A 25,703-nucleotide genomic window follows, 5' to 3' on the forward strand; every position below is an offset into this window, starting at 1 on the left:
TCACATAGAGCCTCTTCTCATTCTTCGGCCCCGTAAACCTGGCCTCTGCAGCGTCCCTCCTTTCTTCAGCCGCCATTGGCCTGGCCTCCGCCAGCGGCCCACTGTTGCGTGGGCCAGCCACGGCAGACCTGTGACTGGGCCCTCTCACCCCCATTTGCCTGCTCCAGCGCCTGGTTCTGCCTCTCTTCCAGTCTTGGGCAGCTGCCTCCGTGTCCAGGCCGCTCCCCATGCTCCCAGATCTGCAGCGGATGTCTCAGCTCTGCGGCAGGCCTCCCCGCGTGGTCCACGGGGAGACACCGCCGTCTCGCGCCGTGCCCCTCCCTAGGCTACTTTTAAAGGGGCCACAGCGGGAAACCAACCCACGGCCCCTGATGATGTCGTCACTGGGTCCAGGTACTTAAGGCTGGGCCCAGCCAGTGCTTCCTTGCCTTGGCAACAGATCTCCATGCTAGTCGTGTGCTTAGTTGCTTGTTCCTGCGTTTCCTCCGTGTTCCCGGTTCCTGGTTTGTTCCTGCTTCATCTGTGTTCCTGACTGTTCCTGATCCTGGTATCCGTTCCTGCTCCTGTGTTCCGTGTCTACCGTGCTTGTCTCCTACTGATTGATACCTGGCTTTGACCTCTGCTTCGTCTGATCACCGCTACTGATTGATTCCTGGCTTTGACCTCTGCTTCGTCTGATCACCGCTACTGATTGATACCTGGCTTTGACCTCTGCTACATCTGACTACATTCCTGCCCATCTCCTGGTTTGAGCTTTGCCTTGCCTGACCATTTTCCAACCGACTTCTGGTTTTGATCTGCACTAGTCTTGCCACTCCTTCCTTGCTTGCCGCCTGCCCTGACTTTACCCTGTTCCTCGACTCTCCTGTTGAACTTACTCTGGACTTGGCCTCTCAGGCTTCGGCCTGTTCTTATTCGGGTGCTCTCTGTCTGCCTCCTGTTCTCATTGGCACCCGCGTCTCCAGGACTTCACCTCGTCCAGATCAGACCACCTACTCCTACTGCCGCTGCTGGCCCCTAGCTGACTTCCTCGTCGTTCCTGAGAAGATCTCGGACGGAGGCCCACCTAAGTCCAGCCAGCCCCAGTACCCAAGGGCTCAACCTGTGGGGAACGAGGGCTGGTATTGGTGAAGCTCCAGCCGGCCTCCGTCAATTAGCTAGCTCTGCCTGCCGACGGTGGGGACCCGTAGGGCTTGCCCTGCTGGTAGCCTCAACACCACCTCGGCCCAAGGGTCCACCTCCTGCGCAACACCCACAACATCACTCTCTTCAACCGCCTCCGGCCCAGGTTGGCAGCTGTGGCAGGGGCAGGCAATTTGAGGCGGACGCCACAGTGACGTTCTGAGAGGGGCATTTTTTGCTGCCTCAAAATTCTGCCACCTGAAGTGGCTGCCTCACCCTACCTCATTATAGAACCTCCCCTGCAGTGGGATAAGACAAATTTGAACCCTAGTCTCCAGCTTATTGCTTTAACCATTGGGCTATTCCTGCACATAATATGCTAGCTTAATTACTGTATGCACAAGCCATTTTATCCCTTTGTTGGTGACTTCACTCTTCTGAAGTCATCTACATCTGTAATTACCGTAGGTGTATGAAGCCACTGAATATGTTGACACCATCATATCAGTTCAAATTAGGGCAAGAAGCTAAAAATCACTTGTCCACTCAGCAACATATCTATAGTCTGCATAGTTGCAAACAACATAAGCACTTTTAACATGCATATATTATGCAAATTTTCAAATGGAAGCAATTGGTGTTGCTTCCCTTTTAAAAATTATTGGCCAGAAAGAACATGCACTAAAAGTACTTTGCACCTATTTGTGCAGGTGGCTGAGTGGGCGCAAAATAGCATGCAAATAGTTGAAACTCACCTGCATGTGTGCTATTTTATTCCCATAACTTCTGCATGCCCACAGCAGTGCCTCTTTTTAGGATGGATGAAAGTATGTGCGCTCTGGCAGCTGTACACACTTTTAGCCATATCTGAGGACTGTACATTTACAGGAAGCCATTTCACCCCAGCAAATATCTGTGAAAACTGCCCTTATAAAAGGCAATTTACGTAAAGTTTTAAGGGTACAGAGTTACTACACTTGCACCTCCTATTTCTGCAGCTTGGTTTATCTGAAAGAAGTTACCCACGCTGTGAAGGGGTGTACAGGCCAGGCCATCAGAACACCTTAAAGGGCCAAGTTTGGCTATCTAGCCTGATCTACCTTAAGAGATACTCAAGATGGAAAACCAGGTCAGAGAGTGTTTCTCTGAGGAGGGAAATAAAAACCCAGGCCCAGAAAGGAGCACTTTGCCCTGACTGGGAGAAGGACCTGGATGTATGAGTATATCTGAATTTTTGTTGTAGAAGCTGCTGATGTAAGCTGGCTCTGTATATTTTTGTTTTTGTATATAATAAAAATGGGTTTCCTGGGAAGCAAAGATATAGTTGCGATGGAGAAGGTACAGAGAAGGGCAACTAATATGATAAAGGCAATAGAACAGCTCCCCTATGAGGAAAGGCTAAAGAGGTTAGGGCTGTTCAGCTTGGGGAAGAGACGGCTGAGGTGGGATATGATAGAGGTGTTTAAGATCATGAGTGGTCTAGAACGGGTAAATGTGAAACGGTTATTTACTCTTTCAGATAATAGAAGGACTAGGGGGCACTCCATGAAGTTAGCATGTGGCACATTTAAAACTAATCAGAGAAAGTTCTTTTTCACTCAACGCACAATTAAACTCTGGAATTTGTTGCCAGAGGATGTGATTAGTGCAGTTAGTATATCTGGGTTTAAAAAAGGATTGGATAAGTTCTTGGAGGAGAAGTCCATTACCTGCTATTAATTAAGTTGACTTAGAGAATAGCCACTGCTATTACTAGCAACGGTAACATGGAATAGACTTAGTTTTTGGGTACTTGCCAGGTTCTTATGGCCTGGATTGGCCACTGTTGGAAACAGGATGCTGGGCTTGACCCATTATGTCATGTTCTTATGTTCTTAAGCCGCTGTCCAGGTTATTTTTATACGAATTAGCCTTTGGATAAATGCAAGACTGGAAATGTATTCACCTAGCCACTCCCTCTAGCCTTCTATTCAGCAGCTCTTGGAGGTTCCTTCCCACCGGTTTGGTAGACTTGATTCAACAAGAGATTGGCCTGTTCCATCTCTGGCTCCTCGCTGTGGAATTCATTCCCTTTTCAGTTGCGTATTATTGAAGACTAAAGAATTCAGAAAGACCCTGAAGACTTTCTTATTTAACATTGCATTTAAAGATCTAAAACAGGAACAGGATCCTTAAAAAAAACCTTTTATTTTTACCCTGAACACTAGTATGATCTCTCATCAAGGGCACGTTGCAATTCTCCATGTATTAGGATTGTTTTTTTGAGTTGTTTCCATTTTCTGGTTATTGTTTTTATTGTTTTTATTATTCATGTACTATTGTATCCCGCCCTGAACTTTGCAGAGAGCAGGTTATAAGTAATTTTAAATAAATAAATAAAATACATTTCTTGTTCTCCAGCCCCCCAAGGCCACACATGCATATTGGAACATTCAGTATATGAAGATAGTTTTCTCTTTTGATCTAATCATGCCTCCCATAATATCTAGTACATCATAATTAGTGGCACAATGAATATAGATTTTCTGTTGAATGAAACAGTGTGTAAATGTCAAACAGTAAATGTGAATCCACCTGCAGTGTGTTTTTAACGAACGTACATGTGACAAAGCGCCTATGTCCATTTCATGCGTGTGAGCCTAGCTGAGCTATCATATGTTCCCTGCCTTTTCTGTGGATTGGCCATCTGTGCTGCATGCATTTGGTAGAGGGTTTTGGTCATAGACTGTATGTTTTTAATGTGTTATTTCAATGTGTCATGGGATTTTTGGCTCTTTGGTGTTGTGTGCACACATGTTCTTCCAAAGTGTTACAAGCTTTCTTTTCATTTTGTGCAGACTGTGTGGTTGAATTTTAGTTACAGTTACAGATACTGAGAATGGTATTTTCACAAATACCATTCTCAGTATCCCTATGTTGATCTTTTCTGCAATACTGTTTCATACTTTGGCCACTCCCATAGTTTCATTTCTCTATAAGCCTGATGTTTAATGTGCTCTTTCTCATTGGTTGGGGAGGATGTATAAAAGGGTCTGAGTTCTAGCTGGCTAATATTATTTCTCTTTAGTCGATCAAGTCAACATGCTGTCCCTGAGGTTAGAAGAAAAGTAGTATCCATGGACACCACCAAGTGCCTCAAATACTAATTAAGGAGGCAAGGAGAGCCACAGTCGTACCCCAATCCTATCACCATTGTTTCAACCTACTAGAAGGTACCAAAATGTGAAGGTTTGTTTTTTTATTTTATCTTCTGCAGTTAAAAATCTTGTTTCTAGTGTGTGGCATCAGTTCCTATATGAATTGTTTTGCGGTGTTATGTGTAAGTACTAAAGCAGTGGTTGCCATTTTTGTCCTAGAGATACAACTAATCAGTAGGAATATCCGTAATGAATGTGTATGAGATAGATTTGCAAACATCGAAGAGCTTGTGTATACATATCTGTCTCAAGCATATTGATTGTCACTAGTCTGAAAACCAAATTAATTAGCTATGCTTGCTTCCAGAACTGGGCTGGTTCCAAACCTGTCCTGAGATAAATATGCATAAACTGCATGGAAAAAATGCTTATTCATTGTGGATATCTTGAAAACCTGACTGGCTGGGGAAACCCCCAGGCCAAGTTTGAAAACCACTGTATTAGAAGATCTGAGTGCAAATTTGTAGCTTGAGGTATTCTTTATAGGCCATGAAAGAGGAAGGTGTCCAAAATATGTATGCAGTAGATTTTGTGATACAGTTGTGATTATATAAAGTAGATTTTCCTAGTATTGTATATATCTAATCAGTATTATATTATGTCACTATGGGTGAGTGTTGCTTGCTATTGTGACTGAATAATATATGTATATGTGTATTATAATGGTGTTTTGATATTCTGACAGTCCTAGAAAAATATAGTTCCATGGATCTGTGCTATATGGTTGAGGAGTCAAGAAGTATTAATGTGTAATGTTACATGTAGAAAGAGTGTAGAGTATAATTATGCATGCATAAGGTGTGACTAAATGAGTTTAAGAGAAAGAGGAGTAATGATGTAAATGCAAATAAACTTATATTGACATTTATTTATGTTTTCAATCATTCATTCATTCATTCATTCATTCATTCAAAAGATTTATATTCCACACATATAAACAGTGCATGGTGGATTAGTATAAGAGAGATGGTGGGCATGGTATGCATGAAACTAAGGCAAACATCATAATCCCCACTGGCCCTGTAGAAGTCACTTTTGTATTGGAAAATCTATAGTCCTAGAGGAAGGTTATTACATTTTGGGAGGAGAGTGGTTCTGATAGTGTTTGTTCCAGCGTGTTGCTCTATTTGTCCCTAAATATGAAAGGTGTAATATTTGTCAGAAAACTTTCCACATGAAATAATCAGAGTCATGCTGCCCAGAATTTGCCAACCTGGAGCTAGAAGAAATATATTCAAGTTTGAGGGCTGTTAGAAGTGAATCAAAGCAATATACTGGGGGGACTAAGTGTTTGCAAGGGGGTGCAGTAGAGTGAATAAATGTTCTGTGGGTGCAGCAGAGAGCATAAACCATGAGTCTATTATGGCTCCTCCTCCTGTACTCGCTGAATATTTATTTCAGACCACAAAGAATAGTTTCTCTTATTTTTTTTTTATTGAATATTTCCCAAGCGTGTACTTTTACAACAATTGCTGTTTGGGATTTTTCCACTCTCTGAATTAAATGACTATAAATTTGGATGCATCAAGCTCTAGGTACTTAAAAACTAAACACTGAATTATATTTTTAACCACAAGAACTGCATTTTTCAGTTCAACAGTAATAAGTAATAGGAATAATGCCATAGCATAGGCAGATTTAAACCCGTTAATGACAGATCAGGACTGTGATAAACACCTTGGCCTGTGTATCATCTACCTGATCCCATTATTACACTGCCAGTACCTCAAGCCCTCCAACTTTTAATACTATAGCATTACAGTATCTTATTATAAACAGAGAGATGTGCAAAAAGGGTATGTCATCAGCATCATATGCCTTCTTTCTTTTGCCTTCTCTCCCCTCTTTCATTCACTTTCTCCTTCTCACCCCCTCTCTCCTCCTCCTTTTCCCTCTCTGTCTTCAATCCCTTTCTTTTCTCCGTTCAGCTCTACCTATAAAACATGCATTGCTCTTATTAGGCATGTTTCATCAGTGGAAGTTGCCTGTCTCCAAGATCGTATCTGTCGAGACTCGGGTGCCTTGTCCCATGAATGGATTTGACTGAAATTTGGTCGGAGAGTCTCTTACTGAGGTTTCATCTTTCCCACCAAATTTCACTGAAATCTGTCCCTATGGAAGACCCTTGATAAATATGCTGAGAAGGTGGGGGCCAAGCTTGGATTTTTCAGGAGCGAAAACATAACTTCTGTGTCTCTCTCCAAGCATGTGCTTTTTAAACTTGTATTTAAAAACTCATAGATTTATATCACTTCTACTTGCAAACACTCAAATATGTTTTGCATCACTTGTTAAATGCACTTTTACCATCAAAAAGGTGCAACTTAAACATGAGAAGTCACTACCAGCTCACAGATGTGGTATAGTTGATAGGGGTATGGAGGGGCATTATGGCATCCAAAAAGCATGTCTATTCTCTAAGTATTGCTTAGCATGCATTCCTTAAGGCAGCAGTGGAATCCGACCATAATGATCAGTCCAGCAGGCTTTGTATTGATTGCTAAAGCTGAGTGATCACAAGATCATACAAGAGTGGAAGTGAGATTTGCTGTTGCTCATGATCAAAATAATCACTACAGCAGACTGACTACTGTACTTTTCTGTCATTCAACTGGTCCACTGTACTGTATCCCAGGAAACAAACAAATCAATACACACCCTTTCTTCCTTCCTGTTTTCTGTTTCATTGTCAGGCAGGCAAAGAAGCTTTTGGAATGCTTAAAAGCTCCTCCTCCTCCTCCATAGCCCCCTTCTACTTTTACTGAATGGATCGAAGCACATTTGCATATGCATCAGTTTTGTTTGTGACATGGTGAAATGAAGATGGTCACTGATGGCAGAATTAACCTGGTTGGTCACACTGTCTGTCTGTGGCCACCAGGTGCTGCCAGAACAATAGAAGGTGCACTGTGCAAAAACAATATGCTCTGTCTGCAAAGCCCTATCATGCACATGCACACACACAGACAGACAAGCACAGTTTAGACACACACACACACACACACACACAGGCACCCATACACATGGGCTCCCCCAAACACACATAAACACGTATACACAGGCAGACACACACAGACACACACACACACGGGCACCCTCACATACAGGCAAAGGCATTGACACATCTCTACAGGCAAGGGCAGACACATACACACATGCACACACTCACACACACACACAGATAAGCACAGTTAGACACACACATACACAGGAACCCACACACATGGGCTCCCCCAAACACACATAAACACATACACACAAGCAGACACACACACACACACAGAGGCACCCTCACATACAGGCAAAGGCATTATCACATCTCTACAGGCAAGGGCAGACACATACACACATACACACACACTCACACACATAGGCTGTTATAGACCAGACTATCCAAGCAATGCTGAGCACTTTTCAATAGTTACAGCATAAATGGTTGGAGTCAGTTAGAAAGATTAAAAATAACTCAGGGAAATATGTTAGGAAATATATTAGGAGTATGTCTCTAGAGATGAAGAATTATCTTTTCTGCGAATGGCAGCTACTACTATTAGTTTAATAACAGGTTAATTTTTACCAGTCTTCTTGTGGGAGAGGATGCTCAGTGCATGGGACAAGAAAGTCAGAGAGAGATGAAAAAGAAATATTTTAAGAGGAGATTTTTGTGATTGATGGCCCTACAGACTTTGCAAGATAAGTCCCTACAAGGATTCACGAAGGCTCATTTAGGCCCCAAAAGCAGTGGTTTTGCCACTTTAGCTAAGAGGTGAGTCGCCAATTGGCTGCATGTAGCAGTAGCATTCATTGAAGGGAGATTATCACACAAAGTTATCATATTCCAAATGGCAGCACTAAATCAGCTTAGAATGCATTCTATCCTTCAATGAGACTATACCACTTCTACTACTACTTCTCTTTTCTATAGTGCTACAAGATGTAAATAGCACTGTAGTGTACAGCCCCTGCTTCATACAGTGTACAACCTAGTCAAGACATACCATCAAGTCCAAAAACAAATTTCAGAAAATGTATTTATTATATAGAATTTCCCCAATTTCTAAAGTCAGTTCTCGTTTATTTGGGGTCTGAGAGGATAACTTTCAAACAAATACACATTGCAGCATATATGTGTATATACGGCTACAAGCAGATATACACAATTATTTAATAGCCTGTGTGTATGATATACACATGTTTTATAAAATATGCAGATCTCTACTCCACAACATATGTGCAAATACATGCAGTGCATTAAAACCATGTATATCAATGCATTGAGCAAGCATACTTTTCCTATTTTAATAATATGCGTGCACATATATTACATGCAAAAGTAAAGTAGGGCTTACTTGTTGTGTAAGTCGGCCTATTGTAAAACATGTGCACATAAATAAAATTAGCCAGTTTACCAATTAGTCCAGCAGTTTGCCCAGTTCTTTCCCAGATCATCGAGACCTTCCTGGTTCTTCAGCCTGAACTCCCTTAATTTCACCCAGATCTTACACCCAGTGGAGCAGATTTTAAAAGCCCTGCGCATGTAAATCTGGCTGGATTTACACGCGCAGGGGGGTTACGCGCGCCGAGCCTATTTTGCATAGGCTCGGAGACGCGCGCAAGCCCCGGGACGTGCGTATGTCCCGGGGCTCGAAAAAATGGGAGGGGCATGGGCGGTCCGGGGCAGGGCGGGGGTGTGGCCAGAGGCCTCAGAAGGCCTGCTAGGCCGGGGGATTGCGCGCCGGCACTTGGCCGGCACGCGCAACCTACGCCTGTCCAGAGGCAGGCGCAACTTAAATAATAAAGGTGGGGGGGGATTTAGGTAGGGCTGGGGGGCGGGTTAGATAGGGGAAGGGAGGGGAAGTGGTGGGGGGGGCGAAAGGAAAGTTCCCTCCAAGGCCGCTCCGATTTCGGAGCGGCCTTGGAGGGAATGGGGAAAGCCATTGGGGCTCCCCTAGGGCTCAGTGCGTGCAAGGTGCACAAGTGTGCACCGCCTTGCGTGCGCCGACCCGGATTTTATAAAATGCACGTGGCTGCGCACGTATGTTATAAAATCGGGTGTAGATTTGTGCGCGCCAGGTTGCGCGCACAAATCTACACCCACACGTAGGTTGAAAAATCTGGCCCAGTTAGTGTCACACAATAAACAGGTTTCATATCACTTCCGCCAGATAATTAACAGGTGTAAAAATATGCGAGTAAGTTGGCAAGTGTACATGTGTAAATGTCTTTTAAAAAGCAACTTACACACTTAACTGTTGGTTCTACCATGGAAAGTGCACCTGGAAGTGAAAATACACATATAATTTCGACTTTTATAAAATCTGGAATATGTGAATAGCGGCTTCTTACATGTGTATATGCTAATTTGTATGTGTATTAAAGTTTTGAAAATTTACTCCAAAATGTTTAACTAGAGTCTTTCAATGGAATATTGAGAGACCTTCCTATTTCTCCCTGAACTTTCCCTCTTACAAGCTTTTCAATTGCCACCTACTTAGGTCACCCATACAGGGAGCTCTTATCATTTACTGATTAGAGTTACTTAATCCTCCTAGAAGTTGATTCAAACCCAGATTCAACTCTGCAGAGATCTGGCTCCGATTCACTCAGGTAATCAGAAGCAGCTTCCACCCAGATGAGAGCCAACATCTGATTATTTATGTATTTATTAATCCATATTGATTCACATGCATGTGAGCAATCAAAGATTTTTGGTTTGTGTAGAATTAAAAAAAAAGTGCCTTAAAATGAAGTGTTAATGTGCAATTATTCAAACTAGGAGCAAAGATCTAAACCAGGCAAATACAGGCATTCAAGTCAAACTACAAATGGTCCTTTTTTATCTCAGACTCCTCAATAATGTTTAGGTTTTCAGCACCTTTCTCCCCTATTTCTAGCATCTCCCCTATTTCTAGTACCCTTCCTCCTCACTATCTCCCATATTTCCATTTTCCCTGTTGGATTTCTTGTAATGGGCCATTTCAACATAGCAACAGAGCTGTCTATGAACTGTTCTAATAACTACTCCGGTTGCAGTTAAACACAGCTCCTCTCCTGATAGCATGTGGGCGGGGGAGGTGTCTGAAACCCAGAGTGCTACCTTTTAATTATGTGCAGGCCTCAGGGGGAGAGGATTTTTGATGAAAGATATGAAGGATTTTGAGAACTATGAGAAGGACAACAACATCTAATCAAAGAAATGACAGGTAACAGAACTAAAGGTGTCTTCATGAGGATTTCTGTATCAGGGACTAGAATCTCCAGGAACGTCAGAGCTGGAAAAAGGTAACTCTTAAGATTAATGACTTAGGAGCTGCAGGAATGGCTCACCACAGCTTTTGCACTTGTGGTAATTTTTGCTGAAATTTAGTAATTAGGAAATGACCTGCAGAAGGAGAACCCAATTTTAATTTCAATTTTAATTTTTTTTTAGTTCTAAGCCCTCATATACCTGAGAACAAACTTTATGCTTGAGTGGTAGTGCTCCCTGTAAATTCAATGCTGGGTTTTTACACATTTCTACCAATGCGTCTGAATGCTATTCCGCATTGCTCCCTGTCACTGTAATGCTGGAAACCCCACACAGTTTGCTCTGTGCCTCTCAGTCTTGGCTTTCTGTTCTCCATAGAGCCCAGTAGCAGCCAGGGCTCCTGCAATGGGTTTTATAGGGTCCTTTCCATGGCGGGAGGAGAAGAAGCTGGAGCAGAAGAGAAAACCAGAATTATTCTGCCCAGTGTAACTAATTTTGTAATAGATTAGCTGGATCTCACCCTCTAGCTCCAGCTCAGGAGGATAATACTTAAACTGCCAATAACAGTGGTTAGATAACTGGCACTCTTCCTTTCATGTCATCAATGATTCAAATCAAACAAAATACCTGGATACACCCCAGGAAGTGCTCTGCAGGTCTGCACTCTGGTGGGAAATGTCCCTGAGGCACCATATCCTGGCAATCCTCTCCAACAAAAGGGCGTACTCTGCCAACTAATAGGTAATTTTCCGCGATTGTTGTGATGGAAGCAATGAGAGAGTCCTGAAGTGAATATTCCCACAACCCCTCTTTTGGCAAGTTTATTTAACTCTTCACTATCTCAGACGCACTAGGAAACTCCTGATGCCAAGGCTGGCTCTAGGCTAATTGGCGTCTTATGCAAAAACTGAAATTGGTGCCTCCTGGTAAAAAATCCAGCATCGCTCACATCACTGCCTGCAGCCTCACTCAACTTCCATCCTCCCTTCCTTGCTCTCAACTTCCATCCTTGCTCCCCAATACACTTTCCATGCTTGCAACCCCTATTATCCCCTTTTCTGCTATTCTTCTTTCCTCGCTCTTACCTTCCACTCCTAACCCATTCCAATCCTGCCAACAGTAGAGCAGTGCTGAGGACTTGGCACTAGGGATGTACAGAGAGACGCCATACGTTGCATTCGTGATTCGGATTCGTCGGGGAGCAGATACGTTGCATTCGGCCGTATGGCACCCCGATGCGTTAATACGGCGATTTATATTCGTGTCCCAGCTAAAATTAAAATTAACTACAACCCCCCACCCTCCTGACCTCCCCAAGACTTACCAAAACTCCCTGGTGGTCCAGCGGGGAGTCTGGGAACCATCCCCTGCACTCTCACACCCGACGTACTGGTTTCATCATGGCGCCGATAGCCTTTGTCACAGGGGATACCGGTGCTATTGGTCAGCCCCTGTCACATGGTCATCGGCACCATCTTGTGCTCCTACCATGTGACAGGGGCTGACCAATGGCACCGGTAGCCCGTGACATAATATGGGCAAAGGCTATCGGTGCCATTTTGAGTACTGGCATCGGACGGCCGGAGTGCAGGAGGTCGCTCCGAGACCCCCGTTGGACCCCCAGGGACTTTTGGCCAGCTTGTGGGGGCCTTCTGACCCCCACAAGACTTGCCAAAAGTCCAGCTGGGGTCCGGGAGTGACCTCCTGCACGCTGGCCATCCGATGCCAGTACTCAAAATGGCGCCGATTGCCTTTGCCCTCACTATGTCACAGGTACCGGCGGTCGGCCCCTGTGACATAGTGAGGGCAAAGGCGATTGGCGCCATTTTGAATACTGGCAGCAGATCGCCTTTGCCCTCACCATGTCACAGGGGCCGACCGTCGGTACCTGTGACATAATGAGGGCAAAGGCAATCGGTGCCATTTTGAGTACTGGCATCGGATGGCCAGCGTGCAGGAGGTCGCCCCCGGACCCCCCGCTGGACTTTTGGCAAGTCTTGTGGGGGTCAGGAGGCCCCCCTAAGCTGGCCAAAAGTCCCTGGGGGTCCAACGGGGGTCCCGGAGCGACCGCCTGCACTCCGGCCGTCCGATGCCAGTACTCAAAATGGCGCCGATAGCCTTTGTCCATACTATGTCACAGGGGCTACCGGTGCCATTGGTCAGCCCCTGTCACATGGTAGGAGCACAAGATGGCGCTGATGGCCATGTGACAGGGGCTGACCAATGGCACTGGTAGCCCCTGTGACAAAGGCTATCGGCGCCATGATGAAACCGGCAGCGAGAGTGTGAGTGCAGGGGATGGCTCCCGGAACCCCCGCTGGACCACCAGGGAGTTTTGGTAAGTCTTGGGGGGGGGGGGGGTTCAGGAGGGTGGGGGGTTTGTTTAAATTTTTATTTAGGTGGCCGTATAATTCGGGGAAGATTCGTGTATTCGTGGGGAATCGCGATACGTTTCGCTTCTCCACAAATACTACCAATAGTGTAATATACGTTGCGGATCGCCAATACGGCGAAAACGAATGCACACCCCTACTTGGCACTTGTAAGCCCTACCTCCTGCTATCAGCATCTCTCTCCTACATGATTCAGTTTACTATGGGGGAGAGAGGTGCTAGCAGTGGGAAGCTGCATTTAGAAAGGCCAGGCCCCAAGTGCTATACTTTTGCCGGCAGGGACAACAGTAACAGCATTTTGGCTCCATAGGAAGGGATAGCACTCAGCAGAAATTCTTTTTTGCTCTGTGGGCCCTATCAGAAGAGGGACCATGGCTCTTCCTAGGCCCAACACCATATCAGGAGGTGGCACTATCGGGAGGTATCTCATGTTTAGCCATGGAAAGCACCCAATATGAATCATAATAGCCTAAGAGGGATGCTGACAAGTATGCTGCATGCCAAAAAAACACTGTTGCAGTGGAAAAAGAAGTAACTTTGCCCAACTGAAAAACTTTAACCAGAACTGAAGGATACTTATCAAGATCTGCTTGTTTGTAAGCTCCTGTGTAAATAAAACCAAGGCAGAGGAACAATGCAGCAACTTTGACCAAAAAGCAGAAGTCACTGACCGGACAAGGGAAGTCCAGAGGTCAGAGGGGAGCACTCAAATGGAGAAAAGCTGATGTAGCAGACAGCCTTGGTCCAGATGTGGCAGCATCCTCCCCAAAGAAAAGGGGAGGGGGAAAAGACATGCACTGTGGCAAAGACCCTCCACCCACTATGTGATTATGCACAAGCTTATGCATATTTATCAGCTGGAAAGGTTAAGATGGGGGCAAATAAGGAAAAAGGGAGTGGACCCAAAGCAGCCCCAGCACCCCCTGCCATTGAGGATGGAGAAGACTAGGTGTGGTCAGGAGACCAGAGAGAGGAAACACCCTGCCTGGGGTCAGATGGTGGCGTGGAATCTGAGGCAGTGAGAAGCCGAGAAAAGCCCTGCAGCTCTGCCAATACCAGACAAGGAAGTAAGCCTCCTCCCCTGCCCACATTCTCCAGACCTCCAGCCAGAGCCTGCTTCAGAGGTAAACAGGGAAATTGCCTGAAGATGGGACCAGGGATAAGTTATCCTAAGTATTAATATATTACGCAGGCTAAGGTTTATGGCATGTTTTAAGACACCTATGGTGCAGACCTTTCCTTAAGGTAAACTGGTGCTCAGTAGCAAGGATGTTAGAGACATGTGTTGTTGTTATTTTCTAAATGCTAATCCTGCCAAATCTGATAAATAAAAGTCTAATTCTTTGGAGAAAACATTGTCTTTTCCTGAACTTAGGATCATGAGGTGGGGTGGGAGGAGAACTGGAAGTGCCCTGTAGCAGACAGGTTCCTGTACCCCTAAAACTTACCTACAGTGCTGATAACCCTTAGTGCTTGGCGTCTTGTGCATCTCCCTAGGTCGCACCCCCAAAAGCCAGCCCAACCAGGAGGCAAACCTCTTTTCTCTGACTGAAGGCAACATGCTATCACTCTAGAGGCCCTTCTTTCCTATGGCCAGTGCATGCCATAATGCCCATATACCTAGGGGTATAGCAGACTATATCTTGTACCATCTCTGCTTCAAAGCTGGATCTAAATAGAAATTTTAGTGAACAATCACAGGGCAGCTTAAACCCTGCTATTCCATTACTGAGCACAACATATAACTTTGCAAATATCACTCAGTCTTTACCCAGGACACCCTGCTGTTCCTCACAGACAACTTTGTCAATGTCCCTCAATTGTGTCATGAAGCACTATCTGTTTCTGCAATTCTGAACCCTTATATGGCAATGAAAATTAATTTAATTCCTGCTATTTTAAAATCAAATGAGGTCACAGCTTTTCCAATTGACCTCATTTGAATTGCCCACTCCACCAAGACTGTATCGAAAGGTGGTGACCAGGGCCAGAGGGAAGCTAGAGTTCATGGGAAGAGGCGTGACCAGTAGAAAAGGGAGGCAATGTTATCACTGTAGAGGTTGTTGGTGAGACCTCACTTAAAATATTGTGTCCGGTTCTGGAGGCTGTTCCTCACCATAAATACAGACAAGGTGAATGGGGTCCAGACAAAGACTACCACAAAAAAGTATAAAAGCCTTATGAGATGAAACTTAAGGATGGATGCTTCACCGGATGTGAGGGTGGGGGCAAGGAAAATATCACAAACCCCCAAATTTAAGCATCTCATCTGACCTTTCCCCTTAAAGTTGCAGGGGTTTGCAGGCTAGCTCAGAGGGTCAGAGAGGAGGGAGGACAGTGGCATTTGGGTCACTGAAATATAAACCTGGAGCAGGGGCGCTGTATGCCAGTGCCTAATTGGTACACTCAAAAGAAGAGACTGGGGATATACAATCAAGATGTTCAACTACCTCAAAGGTATATATCATGGACAAGAAGGAAACCTTTATCAGAGGAACCAGCACCCTAAAACAAGAGGTCATGGTATGAGGCTTCAAGAAAGTAGACTCAGGAGTAATAGCAGGAAATATTTCTTCACAGAAAGGGTGGTGGATGTGTGGAACACCATCCCAGTGGAGGTGGAGGCGAGATAAACAGGGAAAGAATTCAAGAAAGCCTGAGATATTAATGTAAAAACCCCTCTTTGTTGTGATGTAATGTGGACTCCCCTGCTTCAGTAGCAATGGGATTCAGGTTTTCTGAAGTTCTTCTTGAACTGGAGTCCTTTGATATTACCAAAAGGAGATCATCTACACTTTGCTCTCTTCCCTTCCGGGTTCTAAAAGTCAAGGGTAATCCCGCCTGGTCAGTGTATCTCCCAGAGGTTGGGAGGGAAAGCAGGAAGTAACACTAAAAATAATGTTTTCAGGGCAACAGTAAATTAATATTAAATAAAATTATATTACTTCATAAATAGATAAAAACCAGCTGGCAAAGGTGATAGAAAGGCTTAAAAACATATCAATTTAAAAGCCGCTAAAAAAATGTAAAAATATTTAAAAGGACTAATTCTCTTTTACTATTTTAAAAGAGCAATAAATATTCTTTCTTTTCTTTTTACAGAAATAAAACTGCAGCACAGAGTGAAACCAGGCTGCTGACATTAACCTTTAAAAAGAAGAAAGAGCAGCCTTTAAACTAGATGATAGGAGAAAGCAGACAGTCGTTTAGAGGCACATGAATTGGAATGATGTACCTTTAAAGGATACTAACAAACAAGGAAGTTAGGGCATCCCTGGTGCCTTTAGGTAAAGAGCAGAAAGATTCCAAATCATCCCTGTCAACTGATAAGCAGGTTGTTAATGCAAACAAAAACATAATTTGAAATGTCTGTATACAAATGCTAGAAATCTAAAAAAGAAGATGGGAGATTTATAGTGTTTAGCGGTGAATAAAGAGGTAGATATAATTAGTATCTCAGAATCCTGGTGGAAGGAACTCAAACAATGGGTTACTGTGATACCAGGATGCAAATTATATTGCAATGATAGGATGGATCAGATTGTTAGAGGGGTAGCACTCCACTATATGTTAACAAGGGCATAGAGACAAATAGGATAATAGTTCTGAAGGAAACAAAATGCAATGTTTAATCTTTATGGATAAAAATTCCATGTGAGAAGAGGAAAAGAATAATAGTTAGGGGGTGTACTGCTGTCCACTTGGCCAGAATGAACAGACAATGAAATGCTAGCAGAAATTAAGAAAACTAACAAAATTATCAACACAGTAATTGGCTGGGTAAATATCACATCAGGACATGATACGGAGGTAAAGTTTCTTGATGAAATAAATGACTGCTTCATGGAGCAATTGGTATAAGAACTAACAAGAGGGGGAGTTATTTTAAACCTAATCATTAGTGGAACACATTATTTAATGTGGGAGGCAACAGTGTTTGGGGCCACTTGGCAATAGTGATCATAAAGCGAGTAATTGAACAAAGAAACATTTTAAGGTAGTATCAAATCTCTCTGGATTGGAATCAGAGCAGACATCTGCTGCAACAAAACTTACTGCAGAACAGATTGCTTTGAAAAGGCTTTTGATAATAAAATTAACAATATTGATGCAGAATTTACAATTCCTCTGATATGTGGACCTCCCAGAATTTAATGACACCCACTTCCCCTGGGAAAAATGATAAAAGTCGCGTGGCTTTTGAGGACAGAGACCACTTCATCAGATGTAAGAACATAAGAACATAAGAAGATGCCATACTGGGCAAGCTTTGGGAGGGGGGGGGGGGGGGGACTCCTGACCTCCCCAAGACTTGCCAAAAGTCCCTGGTGGTCCAGCGAGGGTCCTGGAGCGATCTCCTGCAATCGGGCCGTCAGCTGCCGGTATTCAAAATAGCGCCGATAGCCTTTGCCCTTACCATGTCACAGGGGCTATCGGTGCCATTGGTCGGCCCCTGTCACATGATAGGAGCACAAGATGGCGCCAGCCATCCATTGCTCCTACCTGGCGCCGATAGCCCCTGTGACATGGTAAGGGCAAAGGCTATCGGCGCTATTTTGAATACCGGCAGCTGACAGCCCGATTGCAGGAGATCGCTCCAGGACCCTCGCTGGACCACCAGGGACTTTTGGCAAGTCTTGGGGGAGTCAGTAGGGGGGGTTGTAGTAAATTAAATTTAAAGGGTTGGGATGGGGTTTTGGGGGGGAAATGAATACATATGTAACTAATGAATGGATCGGGGTTCCCTGAGAATGGATGCAATGGGTTTGGGTCCCGACGAATACGAATACCGAATGGGACAAATCCGTCCCTGCTGTACATCCCTACTATTTCATAAGTCAACTTGATCAATAGTAGTTAATGGACTTCTCCAGGAACTTATCCAAACCTTTTTTAAACCCAGCTATACTAACTGCACTAACTACATCCTCTGGCAACAAATTCCAGAGCTTAATTGTGCATTAAGTGAATGAATTTTCTCCAATTCATTTTAAATGTGCTACTTGCTAACTTTATGAAGTGTCCCCTTAGTCCTTCTATTATCCAAAAGAGTAAATAACCGATTCACATTTACCCATTCTCGTCCTCTCATGATTTTATAGACCTCTATCATATCCCCCCTCCCCCTTCAGTTGTCTCTTCTCCAAACTGAACAGCCCTAACCTCTTTAGCCTTTCCTCATAGGGGAGCTATTCCATCCACATTATCATTTTGGTAGCCCTTCTCTGTACCTTCTCCAGTGTAACTATATCTTTTTTGAGATGTGGCAACCAGAATTGTAGAAAGTACTCAAGGTGCAGTCTCACCATAGAGCGATAGAGAAGCATTATGACATTATCCGTTTTATTCACCATTCCCTTCCTAATAATTCTTAACATTCTGTTTGCTTTTTTTGACTGCCACAGCACACTGAGCCAACAATTTTAATGTATTATCCACTATAGAACTTTTTCCTGGGTTCCTATTATGGAACCTAACATCATGTAACTATAGCATGGATTATTTTTCCCTATATGCATCCCCTTGCACTTGTCCAAATTAAATTTCATCTGCTATTTGGATGCCCAATTTTCCAGTCTCACAAGGTCCTCCTGCAATTTATCACAATCTGCTTGTGATTTAATTACTCTGAATAATTTTGTATCATCTGCAAATTTGATTATCTCACTCGTATTTCTTTCCAGATCATTTATAAATATATTGAAAAGCACTGGTCCAAGTACACAGATCCCTAAGGCACTCCACTGTTTACCCTTTTCCACTGAGAAAATTGACCATTTAATCCTACTCTTTGTTTCCTGTCTTTTAACCAGTTTGTCATCCATGAAAGGACACCACCTCCTATCCCATGACTTTTTAGTTTCCTTAGAAGCCTCTTATGAGGGACTTTGTCAGATGCCTTCTGAAAATCCAAATATACTACATCTACTGGTTCATCTTTAGCCACATGTTTATTAACCCCTTAAAAAAAAAGAAGCAGATTTAAAAGGCAAGACTTACCTTGGATAAATCTATGCTGACTGTGTTCCATTAAATCATGTCTTTCTATATGCTTTGTGATTTTGACCTTTAGAATAGTTTCTACTATTTTTCCCAGCACTGAAGTCAGGCTCATTGGTCTATAGTTTCCTGGATCGCCCCTGGAGCCCTGCATGAAGTCTATCAAGTCTCATGGAATTATTTCTCTTCTCAGACTATTAAATTACACTGTGGTGTTCCACAAGGTTCAGTACTATCTCCAGCTCTTTTCAACTTATATCTCACTCCATTTGCAACTCTTATACAGAGGCTTGGTTTCTCTAGTTACTGTTATGCTGATGAAATTCAGCTTATTGCTACCAGCAATTCTTGTTCCCCAGATCTTTTGGAAACATTTAATTGTTGCCTGACCAAAGTGGCAAAGTAGTTAACATCAACTAAACTGAAAGGAAATCCTTCAAAATCCCAGGCCATCTGGTTCATCAGTTAAAAATGTTGTGATTGTCCTCCTTGCCCACTGATTGCAAGAATCTCCATTCAGTTGAAAAACTAAATTATTATATTAGGAGTCAGGCTCGATATCTCATTAACATAGTAACATAATACCAGTAATGACGGCAGAAAAAGACCAAAATGGTCCATCTAGTCTGCCCTGCAAGCTTCCCAAGGTAGTAACTGCATCTCCGTGCAGGTTACCCCCATATTTCTCTTAAGGGTAGTAACTGCCACTCCATGCAGGTTACCCCCATGTTTCTCTAAAGGGTAGTAACTGCCTCTCTGTGCCGGTTTAGCTTTTTTATTTATTCCCATCCTCTAGCCTTTTAGGGATCCACAGTGTTTATCCCACCATGCCCCTTTGAAATCCTTCACAGTTTTAGTCTTCACCACTTCCTCCAGAAGGGCATTCCAGGCATCCATCACCCTCTCAGTGAAGAAATATTTCCTGACATTGGTTCTAAGTCTTCCTCCCTGGAGTTTCAAATCATGACCCCTAGTTCTACTAAATTGTTTCCAATGGAAAATGTTTGTTGACGACCATGGATCATTAAAACCTTTCAAGTATCTGAAGGTCTGTATCATATCACCCCTGCTCCTCCTCTCCTCCAGAGTATACATATTCAGGTTCCTCAACCTCTCCTCATAAGTCATTCAATGGAGACCACCTACCATTTTGGTCACCCTTCTCTGAATCGCCTCCATCCTGTCTCTGTCTCCTTTGAGAGACAGTCTCCAGAACTGAACACAGTACTCCAGGTGAGGCCTTACCAAGGACCTGTACAAGGGGATTATTACTTCCCCTTTCTTACAAGATATTCCTCTTTCTTTTCAGCACAGGTCTCTAAATTCATGTAGACATCTTACTTTTTTCTTGTGATTTCTCCATTGATTTAGATCTTTCCTAAATGTCAACCATCTTAAAACTCTACACATTTATTATCTTAAGCCATCTCTATTACTGCAATTCTTTGCTGTATAGAGTCCCATCCAGTCAGGCTAGGCAGCAAAGCTAATTTTCAACAACCAGAAATACAATCATGTCTCCCCACTGATGCAGGACTGACACTGGCTCCCAGTCTCACTATCCATGCATTTCAAAATAAGTTGTCTAGCTTTTTTTTTTATTTATGCATTTCAAATTTATTTACAGATATATTTTGCCACAAAAATAAGGAAAAAAAGAAATTTCAGAAACAAATTTACCCATGAGGGAAAGGAAAAGTACATAAACCTTAGATCATAATCATAAAAGTGGTGGAGATAAGAAAATTAGGGAAATAAATTAATAAGTAACATAAAAGAAAAGGTATGAACATGTTATATAGTCATCTACATCTATACACACCATTCTAAACAGCCTGACTACTGGGGACATTTTTTTGATTGAGAAAAAACACAGTTGATCATAAGAAAAGAAATATCTGTTCCCAGCATATGTAATTATGCATTTTCATGGATCTCTAAGCGAAAAAACAGCTCCCAAAGCCAAAACTTCTTGACACATTGTGAAAAACAACCTCCTTCCTCTTGAATAGATTTTCCAACATCTGGGGTGTATCCAAATACATTTACCAAAGAAAAAGGACTGGGATTTATGAAAATAAAGTTTCAAAATCATGTTTAAGTCCTGTTCAAATACAAAGGTAACCAAGAGCGTCTCTCTTTCTTCTACCTCTATGATGGAAGTTTCTAATAAAGTGGCAACATCTAAAGGTATATCAGAAACCAAAGATTTCTACTAAAGCAGGGCTTCCCAAACCTGCCCTGGGGACCCCACAGCCAGTCAGGTTTTCAGGATATCCACAGTGAATATGCATGAGATACATTTGCATACCATGGAGACTCAGTATATGCAAAGCCCTGCACTAAAGGCACACTGGAATTCTTATTTCTTCTCTGACTTAATAAAAAATACAATTTCGCAATAGGAGGACAATCTGCAGGAGGTAGAGACAAAACCATGATAAAATAGTACTTTAAGTGTCTCTAACAGGAGTTCCAGACATTTTGGGAAAACTCAAAAAAACTTAGATTTAAATGCCTGGAAAAATTCTCAAGCTGTTCAATCTTCCTGTGAGCCAAGTTTTTATCTTGAATCAAATTTGCATTGACATTCTGGGTATCTTGCAACTTCTTATCTATTAAATCCACCTTGTTCTCCAACTCTTGAATTTTCTGGGATTGAAACTCACATACATCAGAGACAGTTTTAACAAGCTTGAAATTGCATTGGAGGTAGACAGAAGAGACCTGGCTTTTTCCTACCTGAGGCTTCCCTTCTCTCGTTTAATTGAATTACCTCTTGATTGACCAGCTGAACCCAGGGGTGATCTGATTGGCCCCAACGGAACATCACTCGAAAACGCTGTTTCCTATTGGCTATCAAGCAGAGGCGGAACCAGGAAGCGACTTGAAAAGCTACAGCGTCTACCCAAAGCTCTGAGGTAGACAGAAGAGACCTGGCTTTTTCCTACCTGAGGCTTCCCTTCTCTCGTTTAATTGAATTACCTCTTGATTGACCAGCTGAACCAGGGGGTGATCTGATTGGCCCCAACGGAACATCACTCGAAAACGCTGTTTCCTATTGGCTATCGAGCAGAGGCGGAACCAGGAAGCGACTTGAAAAGCTACAGCGTCTACCCAAAGCTCTGAGGTAGACAGAAGAGACCTGGCTTTTTCCTACCTGAGGCTTCCCTTCTCTCGTTTAATTGAATTACCTCTTGATTGACCAGCTGAACCCGGGGGTGATCTGATTGGCCCCAACAGAACATCACTCGAAAACACTGTTTCCTATTGGCTATCGAGCAGAGGCGGAACCAGGAAGCGACTTGAAAAGATACAGCGTCTGCGGCGCGCAGTCGACGCCGGCGCGCTGCTTAAGCCGCGCGCGCTCAAGGGGCGCGCACGTCAAAGCAGGGCTTTGACGGGCTTCAACGGGAATCGCCGGGAAGTGCCGATATAGAGTTTAATAAATAGACTGGTCGGTGAGACTGTAAGCTGACTCAGGTAGGAATTTAAGCCTTCTTCTGACGCCCCCACAAGTGGAACCTTATAATATATTGCATTTAACCATCTGATACGTGTTTTAGGTCTTTAGAGTTCTTTTCATTTCCTTATTATGCCACACACGAAGCGGAAGGCTAAGTTAAGGCCTTCCAGTGATGTGGCTTCTCAAGAAAGTGGACAAAAAACTGTATTAGATTGGTTGGACCCTCAAAAAAACCCATGTGAACAGGCTGCTGTAGAAGGAACGCTAGAACGGAGCGATTCTCCTCTAGCCGTAGAAATATCTCTTAGCCCGGGTGCTCCAGCTCCACCATCACTCCCTGGGAAAGAAATGGGGGAAACCCCAGTGAACCCAGGTGGCCTACAGGAGGAGTTTTTGATCCCTCTGGATCTTCGAGGGAAGTTTGAAAACTTTCAAGGGAAATTAGAACAATCACAGCAATTGGAAAGGAAACAATTAGAATCAATGGGTACTCTTAGTACATTGCCACAAGATGCAAGCACCCCAAAAACTCCTGAGTTGGAAATGGAAGATCAGGAAAATATAAGTATAACTATAAAAAGAGATGTTATACCAAAGAAACCTGCAAATATTACATTGGAGTCTCTGTGGAACTATATGGCCAAATTAGATGTCTCAATAAATAATTTAACAGAGGTTGTCTTAAAAACCTCCAACTCACTTGTAATTAATACCAACGAAATAGGGAAGCAAAGAGGGAATATAAATGAATTAGAAAATCGAGTCTTACAAGTTGAGAAAATTCAAGTCCATCAAATAAAAATAGAAGATGAGGTGAATAAGAGAATAGAGAACTTAGAGAACACAGTAAGATCTTTAAATTTGAGAGTGAATAATTTCCCACTAATTAAGAAAATGGATCCATCAGAGTTATTCAGAAATTACTTAATGCAAATATTAAAGATGTCTGAAAAAGTGTTACCAGTAATTGTAAAAGCTTTCTATTTGAGAGATAAAAAGATAGAATTAGTGATGGGAAAATCAGAAGAGCCTAATGAGAAAGATGGTGGGGGAGACTCAATTGATTTATCTGATTTGCTTCAGAAGTCACAAGATGAGTTGGAAGTAAGATCAAGGAGAACACTTTTGGTTCAACTTGCCTTTTCCACAGATAGAGAAAATATGATGAGATTATTTTTTCGTAATAGAGCAGAGAATTTCTATGGCCAAAAAATATGGATCTACCCAGACCTTACACGGTCTACACAGATCCGCAGAAAGAACTTTTTACAATATAGGAAGATGGTGCTAGATAAAGGGGGGTATTTTAGTTTAAAGTACCCTTGTAAATGCGTTGTGAGACTTGGGGGTAAAAAATATTCCTTTATGGATCCAGAGAGATTAAAGGATCTCCTTGAAGGAAAATAGACTGGTAATAGGATAGTAATGGGTCCAAATGTAAATGCTTAAGTTGAATGTATATTTTATTTTTTTTCCTTTGATCCGTTCATTAAATTTAAGGATTCCACTTATATTACCTTAAATAATCATTTGAGACAGACATTAGATGTATAAAAGGTATTCCTGAATATTATCAATTTGAATGATTTATTAACAATCAATGTCTGTCAATATGATTTTTTCTTCATGTATTAATGTTTATTTTAATAATTTGAAAGCAATAAATAAAGAATTAAAAAAAAAAAAAAAAAAAAAAAAGAAATTGCATTATCAATCCATGCAAGTACTAATCATAAGACGCTAATATTCAGTAGGACATTTAGTGGGCAAGTTATCCAGCTAAAGTTAGCTGGATAACTTGGTAAGTATATTCAACAGGATAAATATCCCTTTGAATATACTTGCTGAAAGTTATGTAGCCAGATAATTTTAACCCTAACCGGGCATTCATAGAAACATAGAAACATAGACATGATGGCAGAAAAAGACCAAACGGTCCATCCAGTCTGCCCAGCAAGCCCACGGCAGCATCCGCTCTGCCTTACAGGTCACCCCCTTACGTAGTTTCTCAGACTGTAAAAGTCATGGCCCTTCTTTATTGCTGTCTTGAGTCCAATTCCCCATTATCTCTTGCCATTGAAGCAGACAGCAATGTTGGAGTTGCATCAAAAGTATCAGGCTTATTGGTTAAGGGTAGTAACAGCCACATCAGCAAGCTGCCCCTATGCTTATTTGTTTCCCCCTCCTGTAAAAGTCAGGGTCCTTGTTGGTTGCTGTTTGAATCCGATTCCCCTTTTCCTCTTTTTCCCCTGCCATTGAAACAGAGAGTAATGATAGATTTGCATCAACAGTATGAAGGCTTATAGGTTAAGGGTAGTAACCGCCACACCAGCAAGTTATCCCCATGTACTCTTTTCTTCATTTCCATCTTCACCACTTCCTCTGGAAGGGCATTTCCAGGCATCCACTACCCTCTCCATGAAGAAATATTTCCTGGCGTTGGTTCTGAGTCGACCTCCCTGGAGTTTCATTTCATAACCCCTAGTTCTACTGATTTCTTTCCAACAGAAAAGGTTTGTCGATGGTGCATCATTAAATTCTTTCAGGTATCTGAAGGTCTGTATCATATCTCCCCTGCACCTCCTCTCCTCCAGGGTATACATATTTAGGTCCTTCCACCTCGTCTCTTAATTTGTTATGTTTCGTAGGGTTTGGGTGAACCCTTGGACACTGTGGCAGCTGACCACGCCCATGGGGGGAAGTCCCGTGAGGGGCCACAGGTCAGGCTCAGCTCCGGACACACAAACACAGATTATATCTTTTATTAGACAGTTTATGAAGCCACCAGAGGTGGCGATAGTGAGTAGAAGATGGAGCCAGGCTGGGCTAATATTCCTCAGGGTGCTGGAACAGCGGCTTCTCCGATAGCAGTGCTGTAGGAAGAAGAACTGAGAAAATGAGTACACTGAGATATTTACAGAGTCCCCAGTATGGAGAAGCCCCAAGATAGGGAGAGTTGGCCCTTGAGGAGCGAGTACCAGATCCCTGGGCACAGAGACACATTGGCAAGTACTCACGCAGCAGTTCTCCGTGGAAGATGGCACTGGAACGGAGGCAGGCCCTCGAGGAGCGAGTACCTGGTTCCAGGGAAACAGCTCTGAGGAGTAGATGGTAATAGTACTCACAGATGGTGTCTGTAGCGAATTCTTCCAAGTAGAAGAGGAGATGGACACAGGCAGTAAGTCAGGGGACATGGGTCCTCGAGGAACGAGTACCGGTTCCTGATAGCGACCTGAAAAAGCAGAGAGGCCCCCAAGGAGCGGGTACCTCGTTAATAG

At 43.1% G+C, this 25,703-nt stretch overlaps 1 protein-coding gene across 1 annotated transcript in view; it reads right to left on the reverse strand.

Moving 5' to 3' along the window:
- Window positions 1-25,703, reverse strand: part of LOC115087945 (fibroblast growth factor 18-like) — a 104,209-nt gene that overhangs the window by 20,865 nt on the left and 57,641 nt on the right. The gene's annotated exons all lie outside the window — the stretch shown is intronic.

The sequence above is a fragment of the Rhinatrema bivittatum genome, chromosome 1 (genome assembly GCF_901001135.1).
Source record: "Rhinatrema bivittatum chromosome 1, aRhiBiv1.1, whole genome shotgun sequence".
NCBI lineage: Eukaryota > Metazoa > Chordata > Amphibia > Gymnophiona > Rhinatrematidae > Rhinatrema > Rhinatrema bivittatum.